Below are 20,558 nucleotides of genomic sequence, written 5' to 3'. Positions count from 1 at the left end.
ACACACATGCCCTACCCCACCCCCATATCTGAAGGAAGAAGTTTTTTTCTAGAAACTGGTAAAGGGGCTGAATTTTACATTCTGTTAGCTGGGGTCAAGATAGCTCACAAGCAAGAGAGGGCTATCTGTGAGGCATCAGTGTATGCATATTTGTTCTATCCTTAAGCATCCCCAGGGCTTCCTTGGTAAAGAAATGGTAAAGAATCTGCCTGCAATGTGAGAGACCTGGGCTTGATCCCTGGGGGAAGATCCCCTGGAAATCCTTCTCCAGGGGCAACCCACTTCAGTATTCTTGCCTGGGAAATCCCATGGACAGAGGAGCCTAGCAGGCTACAGTCCACGGGGTTGCAAAGAGTTAGACCCAACTGAGTGACTTTCACTAAGTATCTCCAATATCTAGAAAGGTGATTGGCACACAGTGGATACTCAGAAAATATTTGTGGAGTAGATATATACAATTCCTCATGTACACACTCTTCACTGTGACCTCCTCCTTCAAAGTCTGTTCAGCATTCAATAAGACTCTGCTGTGACTGAGTCAGATCCTCACTCAGGGCACTCAGCGCCCAGCCCTGCTGTCCCAGGGAAGTCCTCACCAAGATCTCCGTTCCCCTCTCCTGTCGGAGAAGCAGGGAGATAAGATGTATCCTGAGGAAGCTCTCCAAGTTCTGCCAGTGAGAGCAGGGCAGGGTGTGGGGTGGGGAGGCCTGCCTTTTTTGCTTACAGCCAGGGCAGGGCAGCGGACTTGTCCACCTGATCCACCTGGTTCTCAACGCAAGGCCTCAGGTCTGCCCCCTACTGTGGGAACGAAGGAACTTTGCCCAGAGCACCAACTCACCAACTCCTCCCAGCTGTAGCACTTTGCTCTGTGCTAGGGAGGTTGAAGCAGCCACTCTCGCGTGTGTTAGGATAGGTGACTCTGGGCAAAGACCTAACCTCTCTCAGCCCCAGGTCACTCATCCATAAAGGAGGAGGCAGGTCCCTCTCTGCTCCCCTGACCGTGACTTGGTGAGGGTCAAATGAACTCAGACATGGGAAAGCACCTTGACCTCTGTAAAGCCAGGCCAGGTGTGGTTGTGCTGTTTTCTAACGTAGGCCTCTGAACAAACACACACTACACTACCCCAAGTGCAGAGCTTACACCTTTGTTTTCCTCCATTCCTCAGCCCAGGCCCCACTGTGCAAGCTGCTGGTGGCTGGGAGCGGCAGGCTCCTGGGGCCACCAACTGGGCCTGGATGCGACCAACACCTTGGGGGATGCTGATGGCCGGAGGAGAGCCTCCCTAGTTAGGCCTCACAAGCAGAGGCAGCAAGCTGTCCTTCCAGGTGGGGAGCCACAGACACGTGGAAGGTCACAGTAGCTTGGGTTCGATGCTAGTTAACCAGAAGGGGGAGGCCATCAGGGCAGGCATGTCTCCCCATGCAACCCTGAGCCCCACATGAAGTCCCAGGGCAGGCTGAGGGATGCAGAGGCTGGGTCTTCTCGTGACCTCAGACAAAGGAAAATCCCTGAGGCCCTGGTAGGCAGGGGGCAGTGAGACACCCCTATGGATGTCTGTCCTGTATTTAGCAAATAAAAATACAGGACAGATACCCAGTCAGACCTGAATTTCAGATACACATCAAATACTTTAAAAAATATATCTCATGTTTGGGATATACTTATGCTAAAAAAAATTGTTGTTGTTGTTGTTGATCTGAAATGCAAATTTAACTGGACATTCCCTATTTTATCTGGAAACCCTGTCACCTCCACCAATGCCCGAGGGTAAAAGGGCTCAGGAAGCCCAGTCCCTTCCCAGAGTCTGGAGTCACAGCTCACTGGAGGTTCCGGGAACTCTCCCGAGAGGCCACCTGCTGGGTGCCTGCCAAGACTGTGTCCTCAGTTGGTGACCCACATAGCCCAGCGCTGGGTAGAAGAGGAGAAGGACCATGACAGAAGGGGGAGCAAGGGGTTCCCTCAGGTGTTCATGCTTGCTTCTGTGAGGTGACAGTAACCCGTCTCCTTCACAGGGTCTTGTTCACATGGATGGAGGTCATGGTGGGCACTGCTTTCACTTATTATGAGCCCTCTTCCAGAGAGGTTGTTGTCGCAGGGGCCAAACATGCCTTTGTTCAGGTAAAGAGGGTAAAGCACTCCTTCTCTGGCTCTGCTCTTAAGTGTGGTGTCCCCCGTGTCCCTCCCTCTTCCTCCAGCCATCTCACCCTCTGCTTGGTTCCAGTCACCACCTACAGAGAGCTCCAGGCCTCTTTACAAGAATAAATTACAATTTTCTCAGGGTTGACATCATCCCAGGAGCCACTGCTCACAGGTAGGTCATCCCCTCTCATCTGAACCATGGAAATAGCCTTCTGGCTCTTTGGCATGCCACCCTCAGGCCCCCCACTTAAAACCTCTCACTGGAACCTCTCATTGGTCTTGGGATAAAGTCAAAACACCTCACCTATCTTCTGCTCTCAGGCAGGCAGATTTCTTGTCATGTCACATAGTGGCCAGCACTGTCACTCTTCCCCAGCTCACTGTCCAGTCAAAAGCCTTGCAGTTGCCCTAACAGTTCTGCCCTTTCCCGGCAAGCCTCTTGCATCATAGACCTCAATGCCCTTCATGAATTCCTTTAAATATTTCCTTCATTTCTGTGACCTTCCATGTCCTTCCCTGTAGAATGGTGATATTTACTGCCCTGCCAGGCTTCTTAGGGTCTCAGAGAATGAAATGAGAAAAGGGATGTAAAACAATTTTGTGAGCTGGGAAGTTGTGAGATGCAAAGAACAGAATGACAAGCAATCCAGAGAGGCTTACAAGCCTCCATATAAGCTGACCTCAGATGCCCACAGGAAGGACAGGGGACAACTAGGGAAAGGGACCAAGGAAATGATGGTATGGGAGCAGGTATGTGAATGGGTGGGTAGGTTGAGCCTCGATGGGGGCTGCTAGTGGAGCAGCCATAACGTACACATGGGATTTGGGCCTGCATGGGAACCCCTGGGGAGGCAGGGTGGTGATGAGGGGTGTAGGAGAGGGGGCTGTGGCCCCTTCCTTCCAGCTCAGCAGGATGAGTCATCCGGAGCTGCCAGCCCAGATCTCACCTTCCTCCACTGGAGGCTGGGCTGAAATGGTCTAGAGGATAGAGCATGGAGAGGCAGTACAGAGGGTGAGTCACAGAGCTGAGTCAGAGCCCACTCAGCCCTTTTCAGGGCTCTGACGAAGGCTGTACCAGCAGAGTGGCATTCTTCCAGCCTTGTCCCTTCACACACACACACACACACACACATTTCTCCAGATCAATTGGATTTCTCCAGCTCAATTCAACATGCCTCCCCTGACTGCTAGCCTTACTTATTTCCCATTGTTTACCAGGGTCAGTGAAATCCTACTGGGTCTCCAATGTAACAGACTCATAGCAGGTGGAATGAGGGAGAGAGCGGGTCTAAGACACAGCCCCTCAACACTGGGACAAACTGGGCAGTCACTGCTTAAACACCCCATGTCCTGGGGGGAAACACTGAACCTAAAGATGTATCTATGAAGATTTTACCAACATTCTGTTTTCTTCTTCAAATTCATAAGGAGGCTTTGACACATGTAAGCATAACCTGAGCTCATGGTCACAAAATAGGTTCCAGTGTGATCTGTCCACTTTCAGTATGAAGACTGACTTTTGGCTTTGAATCTGTAACAGAAAGAACCACTTGCTTGTATCAGAGACTATACAATAACAGGACTGGGATGACTTAGAAGTCATCAACCTCAATCTAACTGCTTCATTTATAGAGATAAGAACTCAAATCCATAGAGGAAAAAGGAAGCAAAGTCTTTTGATAATTTCCAACAATTCTGCAGGTTTTAACAAATATAACATTTACTACAAAAATAAACCATATTACAAAAAGAATGAAAAAGAAAAATGACATTAATCCCAACACTCTAATATACAAATTATATCATTTTGCTACTATTTCTTTACTGTTTCTTTTTGTACAACTGTAACCATGGAATGAATGAAAGTTGTTCAGTCACATCCAACTCTTTGCAACCCCATGGTCTGTCCATGGAATTCTCCAGGCAAGAACACTGGAGTGGGTTGCCATTCCCTTTTCCAGAGGACCTTCCTGACCCAGGGATCAAACCCAGGTCTCCTGTATTGCAGGCAGATTCTTTAACAACTGAGCTACAGGGGGTTTCCAACTATAACCATACATGCTTATAATTTTGTATATTACTTTTTCATTTGACTTTACTTTCTCAGCATTTCCACCATGTTATGAGAGTCTTCAAAACCATCATTTTTAATGACTATATAGTATTCCATCATGGAGATGGTCATAATTCTTTTCAAGACTTGTTTAACCATTCCTTTATTGAAGGACATTTAAGTCATACCCAAATTTTGCCTATCATCATGCTAAATATTATTTTCACTTATTTCCTTGAGTTCAATAGACTCCCATAAGTTGCTCTAAAGTAAAAAGTGTGAACATTTTTAAGTCTCTAAATATATGTTAACAAATTTCTTTAAGATTGTACTACTTAGGGACTTCCCTGGTGGTCCAGCAGCTAAGACTCCATGCTCCCAACAAGGAGGCCTTAGTTCAATCCCTGGTCAGGGAACTAGACCCAACATGCTACAACTAAGAGTCTGCATGCCACAACAAAGATCAAAGATCCCACGTGCGGCCAAGACCTGGCACAATCAAATAAATAAATAAACAAAATTTCTTTAAAAAGAAAGATTGTACTAGTTAAACTATTGCCAGCAGAACAAAGGCCTATTTTCACTGCCTCTTTACCCTCCATTTAATACCATGGCTTAAAATAAAATACTTCATCCATTTCAACAAGTGACCAAAATGTAAATGCTTCTACCTTCTGACTCACCAATTCCCCTGCTAGAATTAAGGAAATCATCTAGTGTGTACTGACTGTGCAAAGTTGTCCACTGTGGAGTACAATGGTGGGATACCAGGTATCTTAAAATGGATAAGTGCATTAAAAGTCTACACAGAGGGGCATTATTGGGGAAGACTTCAATGTTTTACTTTATACACTTCTGTGTTGTTTTAATTCTTCCATGAGCATGTATTACTTTTTTTAAAAATTTTCTTGGCTGAGCCACATGGCATGTGGGATGTTAGTTCCCCAACAGGAATTAAATCCCTGCCCCTTGCATTGGAAGCACAGAGTCTTAACCACTGGACTGCCAGGGAAGTCCTGAGCATGTATTACTTTTATAATTAGCAGATGACAAAGATATTTCCATATCAGAGAGAAAAAAAAAAAAAACCTTGCAGAAACCAGCAAGTTTTCATGGCAGGAAGTGCTGGTTCAGTACATCAGAACCTCTGCCCTTAAGCCTTACATGACCTCAAATTTTCTGTCAAATGGTCACAATACTACTAATGTCACAGGGTTATTGTGTCACTTAAATGAGATCATTCCTGTAAAATGTTTAGCACAAAGCCTTGCATTTAGTAAGTATGAATAAATGTTAACTACATTATTATTTCCTTCTGACATTTTTAGAGTCCCCTACCCACAACCTTAGCCACTGTTTCTTACCACGATTCCAATAACTCCCAGCCTCCAGGGAACAAAGCCTGCGTGAAGCCACGTTAGCCACATACCTTCCCTGAGAATTCTGTTTGGCAAATCATCAGCCATTAACCCCAGAACAACACAAAGGCGTGATTCGGGAGGGAGCGAGTGGTGCACGTATGTGTGTGGGCAGTGCACTTGAGCACGAGTGAATGCCCCTTCATTCCAGATGGTGATGAGGACGCTCAGCACTCAAGACTGGCAAAAATGAGAACACTTGTTTTCAGAAGAGCAACAGCTGGGGGGAAAAACAACCCAGAGAAGTAAAAATAAAACTATCTGATTTTTTTAAAAATTGAAATTTCCAAGCACTCATCATGCTTAGAATCTCAAATACCTTATGCTTATTTTCAGAAAAAAAACAAAATAAAATCTACTTTTTTAGAAAAAAGAGCTGCATAGAACAGCACTAAGCTGAGAGGCAATGGTGTGTGAAATTCAGTTAGGACCTGCAGTCAGACCCCTTGGGCCCAAAGCCTGGCCCTTCTCCTGACTAGCTCTGTGAATATGGCCAAGTTAATTCATCATTTTCTTTTTTTACATAATTAAAAAAATTTTTTTTTCTTTGGCTATTGCTCAAAGCATGTAGAACTTCTTTGACCAGGGATCAAACCCAAGCCCCCTGCAGTGGAAGGAAAGAGTCTTAACCTCAGTTTCATCATCCGTAAAATGGGAACGATAAAAATACCTACTTCATGGAGTTGTGAGGATTAAGTGAGTTAACATGTACACATAAATGCTCTATAAGTAGTGGCCATTACTGTTTTTGTTCCTGGCTGTTTGCTCTGAGCAGGCATGAGCTGGGAGAACCAACAGTCAGGGAACAGTTCTGAGAGTCCTCTCTATAGACGTGGCCATGGAAGGAGGGACAGCCCAGGTCTGCAGGCAAAGGTTTTGTGTGGTCTCAATCCTTCTTGAGACAAGAGTCCAAGTGAAGGACCCCTGCCCTTCCCAAGGCACCAGGCCCTGGCAGTCTCATAGAGGAGGGGAAGGGGCTGGGTTGGGGGTGGTGGAGGGGTTACTACAGTCAGGCAGAGGGAGGCTGACCGTGAGCGCTGCTGCTCCTAGAATGACCTCTGATTACATGGCCCAGGAAGGCAGTGAGGGCCGCTGGGCAGTTTTCTGTCTAGAGACCAAGGCCTTGCAGTCCAGAGGCTTGGAGCAGAGGGGCAGGGCCAATGGGAGGGGGCGGAAGTGGAGGCGCTGCTGTGGGTGACAAGCCTGGAGGGGACTTTGGCGGAAGGACAGAGGGTACTGGAAAGGTGGGGGGGAGGGGGGGGTTAGCCAGGCTGAGGCAGTGGGCAAGGTGAGAGACGGAAGGTGAAGGGGCTTTGTGGCGGGCTGGAGGTGAGAAGGAAGGGGGAGGTTAGGGGGACGGTGGAGGTGTGTGTGGGGGGGGGGGGGGGGCGGGGGGTCGGGGAGATGACCAGGACAGCAGGGCCCCTTCTGCTCCTTAGACTATGACTGTTTTCCGAGCCTCCTTCCCTTCTCCCCAGCAGAAACGCGGCCTCGGCCTTTCTGGCCTTTTCTGGCCCCATTGCTCATCCGCACGCCTCCTCCTCCGACGCGCTTGTCAGGCAGCCGCTGGGGAGGACGCGGCGGGAGCCTCAAATGCCACCTACTCCCGGCCTTCTCTCCCAGTTGATGCTTCTATTTTAGGCACCACGTTATTTCCTGCTGTGATTTTTTCAGCCTTCTAATTCGGGCTCTGAGGTAAGCCGTGACATCCGCTCTGGCTCCCCGCAGCCTCTCCCTCCCGTCCCCTGAAAGCTGCGCCTCCTCGACCCCTCTCCGCTGCACCCCAGGGGCTTCGCAGACTCACTCAGCCACGCCCAACCCAAAAAACAGGCCTTTAAGGAGGAGGGACATTCCCCCTGTTCCGGGTGAGAGAGGCCAGCTAGAATATACTCTAGGCAAGTCTGGAAAAAAAAATTACAGGGAACCAGGATAAATGATACTACTGTGTTCCAGATCCACCAGGGGGACTGCAGGGGCTTCCATTTCAGTGGTTTTCAACTTTGCCAGGGAGACAAGTCCCCTTTGAGAATCTAATGAAAGTTATGCACGCACGCGCGCGCGCGCACACACACACACACACACTTCAGTTCTGCCTCTAAGGACAGGGCTATACATGAGACCCTAGGTGTCCCAAGACCCCAGATTAAAAGCTCCAGCACAGAAGTCCTGAGTACTCATCTCTTCCCACCAGTTTCCTCCCAACCATGCTCACCACTCCCTTCTGCTGTTCCCCTCCCCTATGGTAGGCCTCCGTATATTTAATCAGTGCATCTGTATATTTAAGGATTTCACTCCCAAATGGGCAAAGGGAGGCTGGATTGTAAAGTGCTTATTGGGGGTTGGGGGCATGCTCTGGGTCTACATTCTGATTCCTCACCTGGACCTGCCTGACCCTATTATCACTTCAAACTCAACATGTCTAGAAATAAATTCGTCATCATTTCCTACCCAGCTTTTCCTCCCAGCTCCCCTTCTCTGTTTGGGGCATGACCTCCTCCTGGTCACCCAGGCACAAAGGATCCACCAGCTTTGACTGTTCTCTTTCCCTCTCCTCCATGCATGCATCCGATACTGTCCATCCCCGCTGGTGTCTCTCTGGCGTCCACCTCTTTCCTCCCTCTCTGTCTCCACTCACCTAACCCTGGCTCTTGGCTCTGATGGCTGAAATAGCTTCCTGGCTAGTTGTTCTGCCCACAGTGTCTCCATTCTTTAAAATAAGTCAACTTCTGAGTCAGGATCCACCTCCACTAGAACTTCCTTGACCATCTGAACTACTCTAGCACATCTTTCCTGTTCCACTCACTTTACCAGTACATATTACCTTGCCAGGTGCTTTATCTCCTTTTACTGTTTATTTGCTTATATATATATATTTTTTTGGGGGGGCGGTGCTGAGTCTCAGTTGTGGCACACAGGATCTTCGATCTTCACTGTAGTGTGCAAAACCTTTAGTTACAGCATGCAAACTCCTTTGCGGCATATGGGACCTAGATCCTCAACCAGAGATCGAACCTGGGCCCCCTGCATTGGGAGGCACAGAGTCTTAGCCACTGGATCCTGAAGGAAGTCCCTCCTATTGCTGTTGAGCTTTTTACCTTCCTCACCTAAATGAGAAGCTCTTGGAGCTCTTTCTAGCCCCTGATCTAAGCTTGCCTGGGACCAGCTCCATGCCTGGCACTGCACCCTGGCATGTAACACGAGTGTTTCTGATTCCTCATTGTCTCCCCTATTTTTCAGTCTGGCCACTCCAGCCCTCTTTTATTTATTTATTTATTTAAATTAACTAAGGAGTGCCTTCCACCAGAAAGCAGAGAACCCAAATCCCAATGCCTAGAGGGACCAGCAAGTCATGAAATGTCAGCTTACCCAGGTGTGAGCTGACAGGGTATGGAGGAATGTAGATCCCATGACCCCACTCCAGAGGGCTTGCTGCAGCTCAGCCCCCCTTCATTGCCATTGGACTCAGTGTGGCTAGATTGTCCAGCTTTTCCAAAGAAACACCAAATTTGGATTTTTACAGGAAACTTCCCAACTTTTAACACACTGTGCAGGACAAAAAAAGGACACAGCTACAAGATAAATTCAGTCTGCAGGTAACCCTAGACATAAAGGTTTCCTGCCTTGTAATTATTTTTGATGTGTCAGAAAGCACTTTGGATGCGAGGTTCCTAGTTAATAGTTATGTCAATAATAAACCGTGTGACCTTAGGTAAGTTATAGTCCTCTCTGGGCCTCAGTTTCCTCATCTGAACAATAAAAAAATCCTATTAAATGATCCCTAAAACCTTTCAACATGGTTATTCTCTGGTTCTGTGGCTTATACCAAACAGTAATTTTAGGATTTCCCTAAAGAGGGAAATCCTGTTTAATCGAATCGTCTGGTAAATGAGATTTACCCTAAATACACAATGAACATAGATAACCACATTTCAAAGAACTAGAACACAATAAGTCATTGGTTAGCTGAAATTCTCCAGGGTTAACTGGAAAATCCCCTTTTAATCAAGCTTATTGTTAAAAGACTTTCTAAAATACCGGAGTTCGGCTTCCTGCCTTTCTAAGCACGGGAGATGCAGCCGTGCTGGGCAGGCGAGGCGAGCTGTTGAGTCAATGTCTGGATGGCCCTGCCACCTGGGCCGCAGGGGCAGCAGCAGAGCTGAGGGAGGTCCTCTCAGGACACTGCAGCCAGGGGACTGCTGGGGGTCAAGGACCAGCTGGCTGGGGCCAGATCGCCGCACTGGGACCTCGTCAGCCTCTTTGCAGGACTCCAGGGCTTAACATCCACGTGGGGAGTGGGAATTACCTCACTCCTAAGCTGGGAATTCATTGAAAACTGGCACTAGCGGGATGTGTGTTGAGGCTGAAAGTCATGACATGACCCCAAGCTCCTTCCCTCTAAAAAGAATAAGAGTGTGGAGCCCAACGGATCTTAGAATCCACACTCTTCCACTCCTAGATGTGTAACTTTAGGCAAACACCTCCTCCCTTCTGATCTCAGTTTCTTCAACTATAAATTGGAGATTACAGTACTCTTAAGAAGAATGGTTACGAGCACTAAAATATTGTGTCTGCTAAATGACTGGTGCGGTGTTTGGGAGTTAGTGCTAGATAAGGGGAAATTCTTATTCCATTAGGAAGTAAAAGCTTTTATTGCTTAAAACCCAGTCTGATTTTGCAGGTCGTTTTTTTCCTTTTCTTTTTTTTAAAATTAATTTTTATAAGAATATAGTTGCTTTGTAATGCTGTGTTACTTTCTGCTGTAGAGCAAAGTGAATCAACCGTATGTCCACATACACCCCCTCGCTTCTGGACTTCCTTCCCATTCCAGTCACCAGAGACCATTAAGTAGAGTTCCCTGCACTATACAGTAGGTTCTCATTAGTTATCTATTTTATACATAGTATTAATAGTGATCATGTATTGATCCTAAGCTCCCAATCCTCCACCCCCTCAGTTTTTTTCTTAATAGGGTTAGAACGTCACTATCAGTCACCTTCCATTTTCCAGGACAGACATCTCAGAAACAGTTTACAGAGTCAGATGTTGTCTCCTGATTCCTCCTCCCTTCCATCCTATGCTATCATTCTGAAATACAGACAGGCAGCCTTAAAATCAGAGCCAGGATCTTGATTTTACAACTAATTCTTGATTCAGTCAACAATCATCAATAGGTGGAAAAGTTAGGGGCTTCCTTGGTGGCTCAGTGGGAAGAAATCCATCTGCCAATACAGGAGACATGGGTGTGATCCTTGGTCCGGGAAGATCCCACATGCCATGGAGCAACTAAGCCCCTGTCCCAATACTGTGCTTTAGAACCAGGGAGCTGGAGTTACTGAGCCCACACGCCACAGTACTGAAGCCTGAGCTCCCTAAAGCCTGTGTCTGCAACACAAAAAGCCACAGCAATGAGAAGCCCTCACACAGCAACTTAGAGAATGGCCACCGCTCGCCGCATCTAGAGAAAAGCCCAAGTAGCAACAAAGACCCGGCACAGCCAAAATCAAATAACTAACTAACCAAATAAATAAAAAATAGATGGAAAGTTTTGATGAGGGCAGAGTATTCACAGGCTTAAAGTATCTCTTCTTAAATTACTAATTACAAAGCGAAAAATAGTAACTTTACCACAGAGAAACCTAGCCAGCACCTCCCGGCCCTAATGACGGCAGTTAACATCACCAGTCCCGGGACACACAGACAGCACGTTGGCTCCTGAGATGATGCGCTGAGATGCACAGTAGCACTTCTGTGAGATTCCTGCCAACAAATGCCTGCCTTTAATCCAATCACTAACAAACATCAGACTAACCCAAGCAAAAGGACATTCTACAAAATGACTGAGGGATTTCCCTGGTGGTCCAGTGGTTAAGACTTTTGCCTTCTTAGGGTGTGAGTTCAGTCCCTGCTCAGGGAGCTAAGATCCCATGTGCCTCAAGGCCAAAAAACAAAACATAAAAAAGGAGCGGTATTGTGACAAATTCAAGAAAGAGTTTAAAAATGGTCCACATCAAAAAAAGTCTTAAAATGTATATCATAAAAAAAAACTAAGGAGATGTAACAATTAAATAGAATTAAAATTAACAGACGAGGTCCAAACCCAGCCCTGCCAACTGTAAGATACTTAACATCCTCTGGACATCTGTCTCTTCACTCCAAAATAGAGAATAGCAATGCCTCTCTCCCCTAGGGCTATCTAGAGGACTAAATAACGTAGTCCATGTAAAAAAATCCAGCCCATGCCAAATTCTACAAGTATATGCAGCTAAGTGTCCAGAAGTGAAAAATGCAAACAGAATTCTTGCCCTCAGGTAGCTCATACTCAAGTCAAAAAGGTGAAAAAAATCAATGACTAAATGAAGGGCAGACATGCAATTACAAACTGCCATAGATTCTATGAGGGTGATGCAGTGTGGCTGGAGAGACAGGGAGAAATGGGGAAGCCCTACCACTTGGAGGGTAGGCAGTGGAGATGCCATTGAAGCTGAGCCTGGAGAAGGAGGAAGGAGGGGTTGGTGGTCTAGGGGATGGGGACAGCAGGAGCAAAGGTGGAAACTAGTTACACACAAGAACTGTGACCCTGTCTCCTCAGCTGAGCATTTATAACTCCTTGTATGTTCCTGGAGGGAAGAGGCAGCACAGCACCCAGCAGATTGGACACTCGGTTAGTGTTTGATGAATGAATGAGTGAACGGATGTCCTTTGGTTTCAATATTTGCCATGAGGTAATCTCCCCTCTCTCTGCCCTTAGCTGCATTGGGTAGTGAGAAGAAAGGAGGCTTCTTTTGAACTGGCAACTCTGGAGTTTTCCTCTCTGTGGGCAACTTGCTTATATCACAGAGCTAGGAGGGACCCCCTCAAACTGCCAGGCTCCTACCTCTCATGGTTGAAGGGAGAAGCTGAGGCCCAGGCTTGGGACAGACTTACCGGAACCCATGGGTCTGGTTGGGGGCCCACGTCTGGTGCTTTCCCAGCCCCACAGCCTGCCTTGTTTATTTGTTCAACAGGTTTGTTCAACCATGGCACAGCCTGTTCTGACTCTGGAACATTTAAGAGATGAGCCAAAAAATCACAGAAAAATGGTTTGCTCTGGGAGTTAAGAGGCGGGGCAGCCAGGGTGTGAGACGGGGTTCCGGCCAGCTCTGGGGCAGAGTTTTGGCTTGGCCTCTGCTGTCTTTTTCCTTCCTGCCCTTGGGAACCAAAGGGACTCCTGCCTAGGAAAACTGCCAGGAAATCCTACTGAGGATTTCCTGCCTCGGTTTCTCCAGGACCATCACATGAGTAGACTCAACTGTAAGATCCCTGGTTCCCATCTCCACCCTCATCAGCTCCATCCCAAACTGCAGCTTCCCCCCACTGAGTTCAAGCCACAGCTTGATCCCCTTGACCAGCCCAGGGATGGAGCTGCTGGGCCCAGCACCTGGATCACTCTGTGCCCTATGCCTGCAGGGACCTCTTTCTTCCTGCTTGTGAAAGCATGCTTATTTTTCTAAACCCAGCTGAGATGTCACTGCCTCAAAAACCTTGAACTGATTCCCCAGGTGGACTGCCAGCTACCTTTCAAGTTTTAAAAAGCCAAACCAGGATAAACAGGATAGCAAAAATGCTGAATTTCTTTGCTTTTGTGTGACTAGATACTCGGTGTCATAATGTTGTGTTGATCAGAAGCACTTATTTGCAGTTACATAAATGTTTGATTACAAAAAACTTGGAAATAAACACCTTACAAATGCAGTTTGTTTGGCTGACAAGATAATTCATTTAAATATTAAGTTCAGGATGGCAGAAGAGATGGGGGTGTGTGTGTGTTAGTCACTCAATCATGTCTGATTATTTTCGACCCCATGGACTATAGCCCACCAGGCTCCTCCATTGTGGAATTCTCCAGGTGAAAATACTGGAGTGAGTTGCGCTTCCCTTCTCCAGGAGGTCTTCCTGATGCAGGGATCGAACCCGGGTCTCCTACATTGCAGGCAGATTGTTTACTGTCTGAGCCACCAGAGAAGATGGTCAGGACAACAGCAACAATCTCCATGGTAAGAAGGTGAGTCTAAGGTCTCATGTAGCCTTTTGATACACACGGCTGTCTCATTTCCCCAAAAGGCCTGGTACACAGTAGATGCTCAGAAAATATTCACTGGATACTGTACGTGAAGGTGCAGGGTATATGAGGATGATGACACTGGGGTCACTGAAGCCTCTGTCAACTCTAGTGGCTGCCCCTTGGAGACCAGATGAATAACCAGTCCAGGAGCTGTCCTAGCCTCAGGGACAGCTAACTGCAAATCCTTAGGGTTCACCCAAGTAGCACTGAGATTGCTCAGAACCCGAGGACAAGGCTGTGTATTCTTGAGCCCTCCAGGGAGCAGGGGCAACAGCCTGGATTCCGATGCCCATCACAGCCACCTTTGCCCCTCTACTCCAGGCAGCTCCCAAGAAGCAGAGTCTGGCCAGTTATGGGAGGTGCTGTTCTCCTTCACTTCCAGCATTAGCTCAGACCTTAAAAATCGCAGCCTGGCGCCTGCTCTTCTCATGACAAGGAAAACAGGAGATGTCAGAAGCCTCCTTAGGTATCTGGGAGAGAACAGCTCCTTCTGCTCCCTCCCTTCCTTGTATGAGGTCATTGAATCAGGATGACAAAGCAAACAGTGACGTGTTGGGACTTGTTCCCCGATTGATTCCAGGGTTTCTCCAGCCCCTCCTTCCTCCTCCTCCTCAGAATGGCAGGCCCAGGTGTGAACAACAAGCAGAATTGGACTCGGTCCTTGGGATCTGGGAAGCGGATGCTAGTTGAGGGGCCCCCTCTGGGGTGGTAAAGAGGAGGTCCCAGGGAGAGCTGGGTGGAAGCAGGAATCGTGATACAGCACCACTGGACACTTTTCCAGACTTCACTGTGCTCTCATTTGTTCTCATTTGAGTTAAGGAGGGCAATAATTCTTCTCTGACTTTACAGATGAGAAAACCAAGACTGTTTAAGGTCAGCAACTTAGGGCTTCATGGCTTAAGGGTCACAGAGCCAAATATGAAATAATTTTGTGATTACAGCATCTTCCCACCTCATCACAGTCCCTTTTTTAAAAATGTATTTATTTATTTGGCTGCACCAGGTCTTAGTTGCAGCATGTGGGATCTTCAGTCTTCATTGCAGCAGGCAGAATCTTTTAGCTGCAGCATATGGGATCTTAGTTGTAGTCTGGATTCCCTGACCGGGGATCAAACCTGGACCCCCTGCACTGGGAGCGCAGTCTTAGTTACTGGACCACCAGGTAGTCCCACCACAGTTCCTTGAACTTCACTCATTGGTATACCTGTTTCATTCCACCACACTGTTACTTATTGTCCTTCTTTAAATAAACTCACCTTAAAAGTTGACCTCATTCTATGCAACATTACATACGTGTGTGTATATATAAGTAATAATGCATGTATTTATATTCACAACTGTTAAAATTAAACATGTTCATTCTCCTCCCCCAAAGTCAACTTTCATAATGCCAGCGATGCTGGTGCACACTTCGAGAAACTGTCCAACTGTCCTCCGCCCTCCCTGCATTACTAATGATGGATTGTCACAGGCTGGCAGCCAAGTGGCTGCCCTTGTTGAAATGTTCAGCCAGTAGGATCACTCAGGGCCACCACTGTCGTTAGGGCTGTGCCTCCAAATCACAGAATTACTAAAACAGAGGGGATAAGAGAGGTCATGGAATCCAACTCATAAGGGACAGAGTCTTATACAGCACACCCATTCACAGTCCTAAAGGTTAAGGGAGCAGCATGCAGAGACAAAAAGACAAATGAGCTGTAGTCTTTGCTCGAGAAACTCACAAACCTTACAAACATAAACAACTGAAAACTAGAAGGAATGAGCAAAGAATCTGGAATTATGGTTCCACCATGAACTTGGCATGCCTTTGAGCAAGTCGCTTCATTTTCTGAGCCTCAGTTTCCTTAGACAAAAGGTGATAATATCTCCTCTTTTTACCTTTAAGACTGATAGCAGCAGCAGCAGCAAGCTCCTCCATAGAATATTTGCATTAAGACTGGAGGATGACTTTCTCCAGGTGAAACGAAGCACCAGAAACAACAGGCTGGGAAGAGATTTGGGGAGCTTGTCAGTGTCCCTAATTTGCTGCTTCCGGGTCTTAGGCCTGGGAAGACTCTGGTGACCTGAACCAGCTTGCTGCCCTGAAGTCTTTCAGAATACTGATTGTGAGAGTTCAGGATCTTTCTTCTGCTTAGAAACGTTTGTCTTCTGGCATCCAACTCCTGTATAGTGATGGAGCTTTACTGCCCTCTTGTGGTCACTCCCTGACATAGCTGCATTGACTTTTGAAGGGTTGTGCGTGACAGCCAGAGGAAACCAGAGCCAACCCTCCAGATCAAGATTTTCCAGGGCCAGCAGAGGACTTAGAGCCCAAATTAAAGCCAGCTGTTGTAACCCGGAGTTCTTTGATGGGAAGGGGTAGTTCTGCCTGATTTTGCCCCAAGTAGGACAGGAACCCAGGCCTCTGCCTGCGTTAACGCTGCTAAAATGGTAGGTGCTGAGATTATCCAGCTTGTCTGGAAAAATTCTGGGAACAAAGAGTTCTAAGGCCCCTTCTCTGCCTGGAAAAGCCAATGGTAGGAAGGGCCAGGCCTTGAACTTGCCCTCCACCCCTCAGTCATGTAAAGCAAGTTAGCTGAGCACCTATTTTGTGAACTGGTAAGTTCCATGAGGTGCAGGTGGGGTACAAAATAAGATAGTTCCTGTCCTCAACTCGTAACACTTACAAACGTAAATGAAAACTAGAAGGAATGAGCAAAGAATGCCCAAGCACACACATAATTAACAGCTGTCAGGCCATCCAAGCAAGAGCCATCACAGAAGCAGAAATAAAGTGCTGTAGGGCTGCTGGGGAAAGAGGGGTTTAGTGACAACCAGGATGATCAAGGTTTCCTGAAGATAGTGAGACTCAGGCTGAACTTCTGAAAAATGAGTAGGACTTTACCCAGTAGACACAAGCCAGGAGGACCACGCATGCCGCATGCCCAGTTGCTTCAGTCGTGTCCAATTCTTTGTGACCTCATGGACTGTAGCCCACCAGGCTCCTCTGTCCATGGGATTCTCCAGGCAAGAATACGGGAGTGGGTTGCCATTCTTCCTCCAGGGGATCTTTCCGACCCAGGGATGGAACCCCAGTCTCTAGCGTCCCCTGCATTGGCAGGCGGGTTCTTTACCACTAGCGCCACCTGGGAAGCCCAAGACGACCACGTTTTGGGGAGCTGATTATATATCAAGATTGGCTAAAGTTTTTATAGACAGCTCAGTTATTTAATCTCCACAACAATACTCTGAGGTAGCTCATATTTTCTCTATTTAATAAACAAGGAAACTGAGGCTAAAGGCCATGTACAGCAGGCTTGATGGACAATATGGGAAGAAGTAAAAGGAAAAGTTCTGTTCAGGGCAAATCTATGGTTACTAAAGTATAGGGTACAGGTGGTTGGGTGGCAGAAAGGGAAGGGACAAGAGCATATGGGAATGAGTTGTGATAAAAAAAAAAAAATTACAGGAACCCTATGATACAGATTCTAAAGCCTTAAACAAATTTGGATAATGGAGAGGCTTTTGAGGTTTCAAAGACAAGGATTCTGCTCAGTGATGTACTGTCCAAGAAGTTCTTTGGGGTTTTTCTCTCTTTAGGAGAGCTCAGAGGTGTGGACAAGAGCTGGATGAGGCACAGACTAAAGGAAGGGAAATCTGGGAGGAATCATGAGGGAAGTGAAGCTTGGGTCAGGGCAGTGGGCGGTATAGAGGAATGAATCCTAAAACCCCTACATGGAGAAATTTTTAAGATTGACTTGGAAAAAAAAAGATTGACCTGGGGTTCATCTTTTTTTAATGCTAAAAGGGAAAAAAAAAAGTTACTTTAAATGGCTGAGCAAAACAAAATCACAGTATTTGGTTTCAGACAAAGACCTCAAGAGAGATATGTTTCATGTTATACTACCTCCTACTACAAACATTGAGACACAATGGTTATAGAATCCTTTTCAACAAAAGGTTTACGAAGCCTGCAGAAATGCTTCCTCAAGAGATACACATTGATTTATAAGATGCTCTTTCACAGGTTAGATGGCAAGAAAAATTGTCCTCTGCAGGAAGTAAATAGACTCTTCCTTTTAAGGATAAATGAGGACTCTAAATGCTACACTTATTTAAAATTCCATATCAAATTGGCAATTACTACAGTCAGAACCAAGGATGTGGACTAAGTTTAAAAGGAGTTATTCTTAAATCTTTTCACATTTTCCAAATAGAAATCTGTTCAAAGTCATACCATCAATTTTATTGATATCTCATTAAAATGAGTAACAAATTCTATGAAGACTTGAAATAAAGATTGATTTGGGGGATGAAGAAGGTGGAGTTACACTCAGTGGGAACCACTGTTCCCATCACATGCTGAACTCTCAAACCTGTCATCCATGCTGGGTCCTCTTTGGGGGTAAAAACTTCTGGTCTACCCTATAATAGAAGTCTCTCTCAGTCCCATCCTGGACTGTGCTTGCGCCAAACCTCTAAAACAAAGCAGCACAAAGTCCTCTCAGATTGCTGAGAAGAAATCTTGAAAAATGGTTCTCAACGCCCACATCAAGTAAGGAATCTCAGGATCAAAGAGCAGCCTGTCACGAGAAGAGGCCATACCAGCTTGATGCTGTGACCCACCCTCCAAAAAGGTCAAGAAGAGTTTTACATCATTTCCCAGCAGTTCATCAAACCTGCTGGGTCCAAACAGGGGTGGACCGAACCTTGCCTGGGAACTCAGCCTCAACAGGGGTTTGGGTTCCTGCTTTTGATTGCCACAGGGCTGGCAGGCTTCCCCCTGGCTCCCATTCTCAGGAAGCCGTCCACAGCTGCTGGTCACTTGTCACACCCTATCCGGGAGGTGGCAGCATTTCAATGGTAAAGCAACAGATCCCCAGGCTGCGATGATGACTTCAAAGTTCAATAGATAGGAATTGTGTCATTATTTCCCACATAGTTAACCCCTTCCAGTTCCAGTGAAGCAGTAATGGGTAAAGGCTTATAATGGGCTACAGGGATATAATGGGACTTCATACTTTCTATCCTAGATTGGGACAATTCCAGGGAAAATTTTGAGAGCAGGCACTCAACAAAAATTTATTGCATATACCAGGTACTTTGCAAAATCCTTAGAAATGTCCGAAAGCAGACAGAGATTCTGTTTAAATTCACACCACTGACCTTTTCTTTACAGAATGCTGCTCACTGTAGCACTTACTTTTTCCCCAAATAAATGAGTACCGGTAGCCAAGAAAAACTGTTCCCAGTACCAAAGATTTGGAGATCAGTTGTCCAAGACTCAAATCTGCTTGCAAAATTTCTGCCTGCCACCTGGTCTGAATCTTAGGCTCAGCTGGTGAAGACTGAAATTGTTCTCAAGCCCTCTTCTGAAATCCAGACCTCTTTATCCAGCTGCTTTCTTGACATCTTTACTTAGATGTCTTAAAGGGACATCAAGTTCAACTTGTCCAGATGATATCTATGACATCCTCCACCTCCAGCAGGTCCTCCTCCAGTGTCCCCTCATCTCAGCAAACAGCATCAGCCATTCAAATGTACAAGCCAGTGACTGAGGAATTACCCTCCAGCCTCCTTCCCCTTCACTCCCAGACAATCCATCACTCAGTCTCAGCCATCTTACTTGTTAAATTGTTGCAAGGACCCCATTCTGTCTCTGCATCTTGATCTCCACTTAATTCAAGTTACCATCGTCTTTCAGCTGGATCTCTGTGGCAGATTCCTGACTGGTCTTCCTGTATTCTCTTTCCTCTTCCATCCTTCCTCCAACCGGTAGCTTGAGTGTTCTTTTAAAGACCCAAATCTGACCATTTCACTATCACTGACACCCCAGTGGCTTCCCATTGTTCTTTAAATTCAGAGGCAGATATGATGCAGAATTCCTGAGGAGGCCAGGAGAGTAGACCAGGGACACCCTGCTCACAGATAACCTGTTGAATTCTTGGTGTTAACAATATTTTTTGTAATGTCTAATAACCTTGCTCTCCATTTCTGTGAAAAGGACACTGGATCACTTTGATTTCTGGTAACCAAAAAACTACAACCCATATAGTACAGGAGCGGGTAATTAGCTTTTTGATTAGAAACTTTTCAAATATCCTAAAGAAGTTGTAAGGAACATCTTCAATATGATGAGACCCTGAAAAGTGAATTAGCCCAGAGCTGAGGTTGGGCCGAGCCTGGCCTGCCACCTGTTTTTATGAGTAAATATTTATTGGAACACAGTCACACTCATTCATTGTATACTGTCTATACCATTTGCACTCCAACAGCAGAGTTGAGTACACAACAGATTGTATGGCGTGCAAGTCTAAAATACCTGGCTATTAATTTAAAAAAAAAAAAGGTCGGCCAACTCTGCTTCAGAGGTTCTCCACTATGGTTGCACATTAAAATCACCTGGACTGCTTTTAAAAGGGATTAACCCAGAGATTCTGATTTATTTGTGGCCACACCACGCAGCATGTGGGATCTCAGTTCCCGATTGAACTCGTGTCCCCTGCAGCAGAAGTGCAGTCGCCTAACCACTGGACCACCTGGGAAGCCCAAAGATTCTGATTAGAATGATCTGACACGGGATCCAAGTATTGGAATCAAAAACTTTTAAAATATCCCTGCTGCTGCTAAATCACTTCAGTCATGTCTGACTCTGTGTGATCCCATAGACGGCAGCCCACCAGGCTCCCCAGTCCCTGGGATTCTCCAGGCAAGAACACTGGAGTGGGTTGCCATTTCCCTCTCCAATGTGTGAAAGTGAAAAGTGAAAGTAAAGTCGCTCAGTCGTGTCGGACTCTTAGCGACCCCATGGACCGCAGCCTACCAGGCTCCTCCATCCATGGGATTTTCCAGGCAAGAGTACTGGAG

Source organism: Muntiacus reevesi, chromosome 3, assembly GCF_963930625.1.
Source record: "Muntiacus reevesi chromosome 3, mMunRee1.1, whole genome shotgun sequence".
NCBI lineage: Eukaryota > Metazoa > Chordata > Mammalia > Artiodactyla > Cervidae > Muntiacus > Muntiacus reevesi.
Note: the sequence above shows the minus strand (reverse complement) of the source record.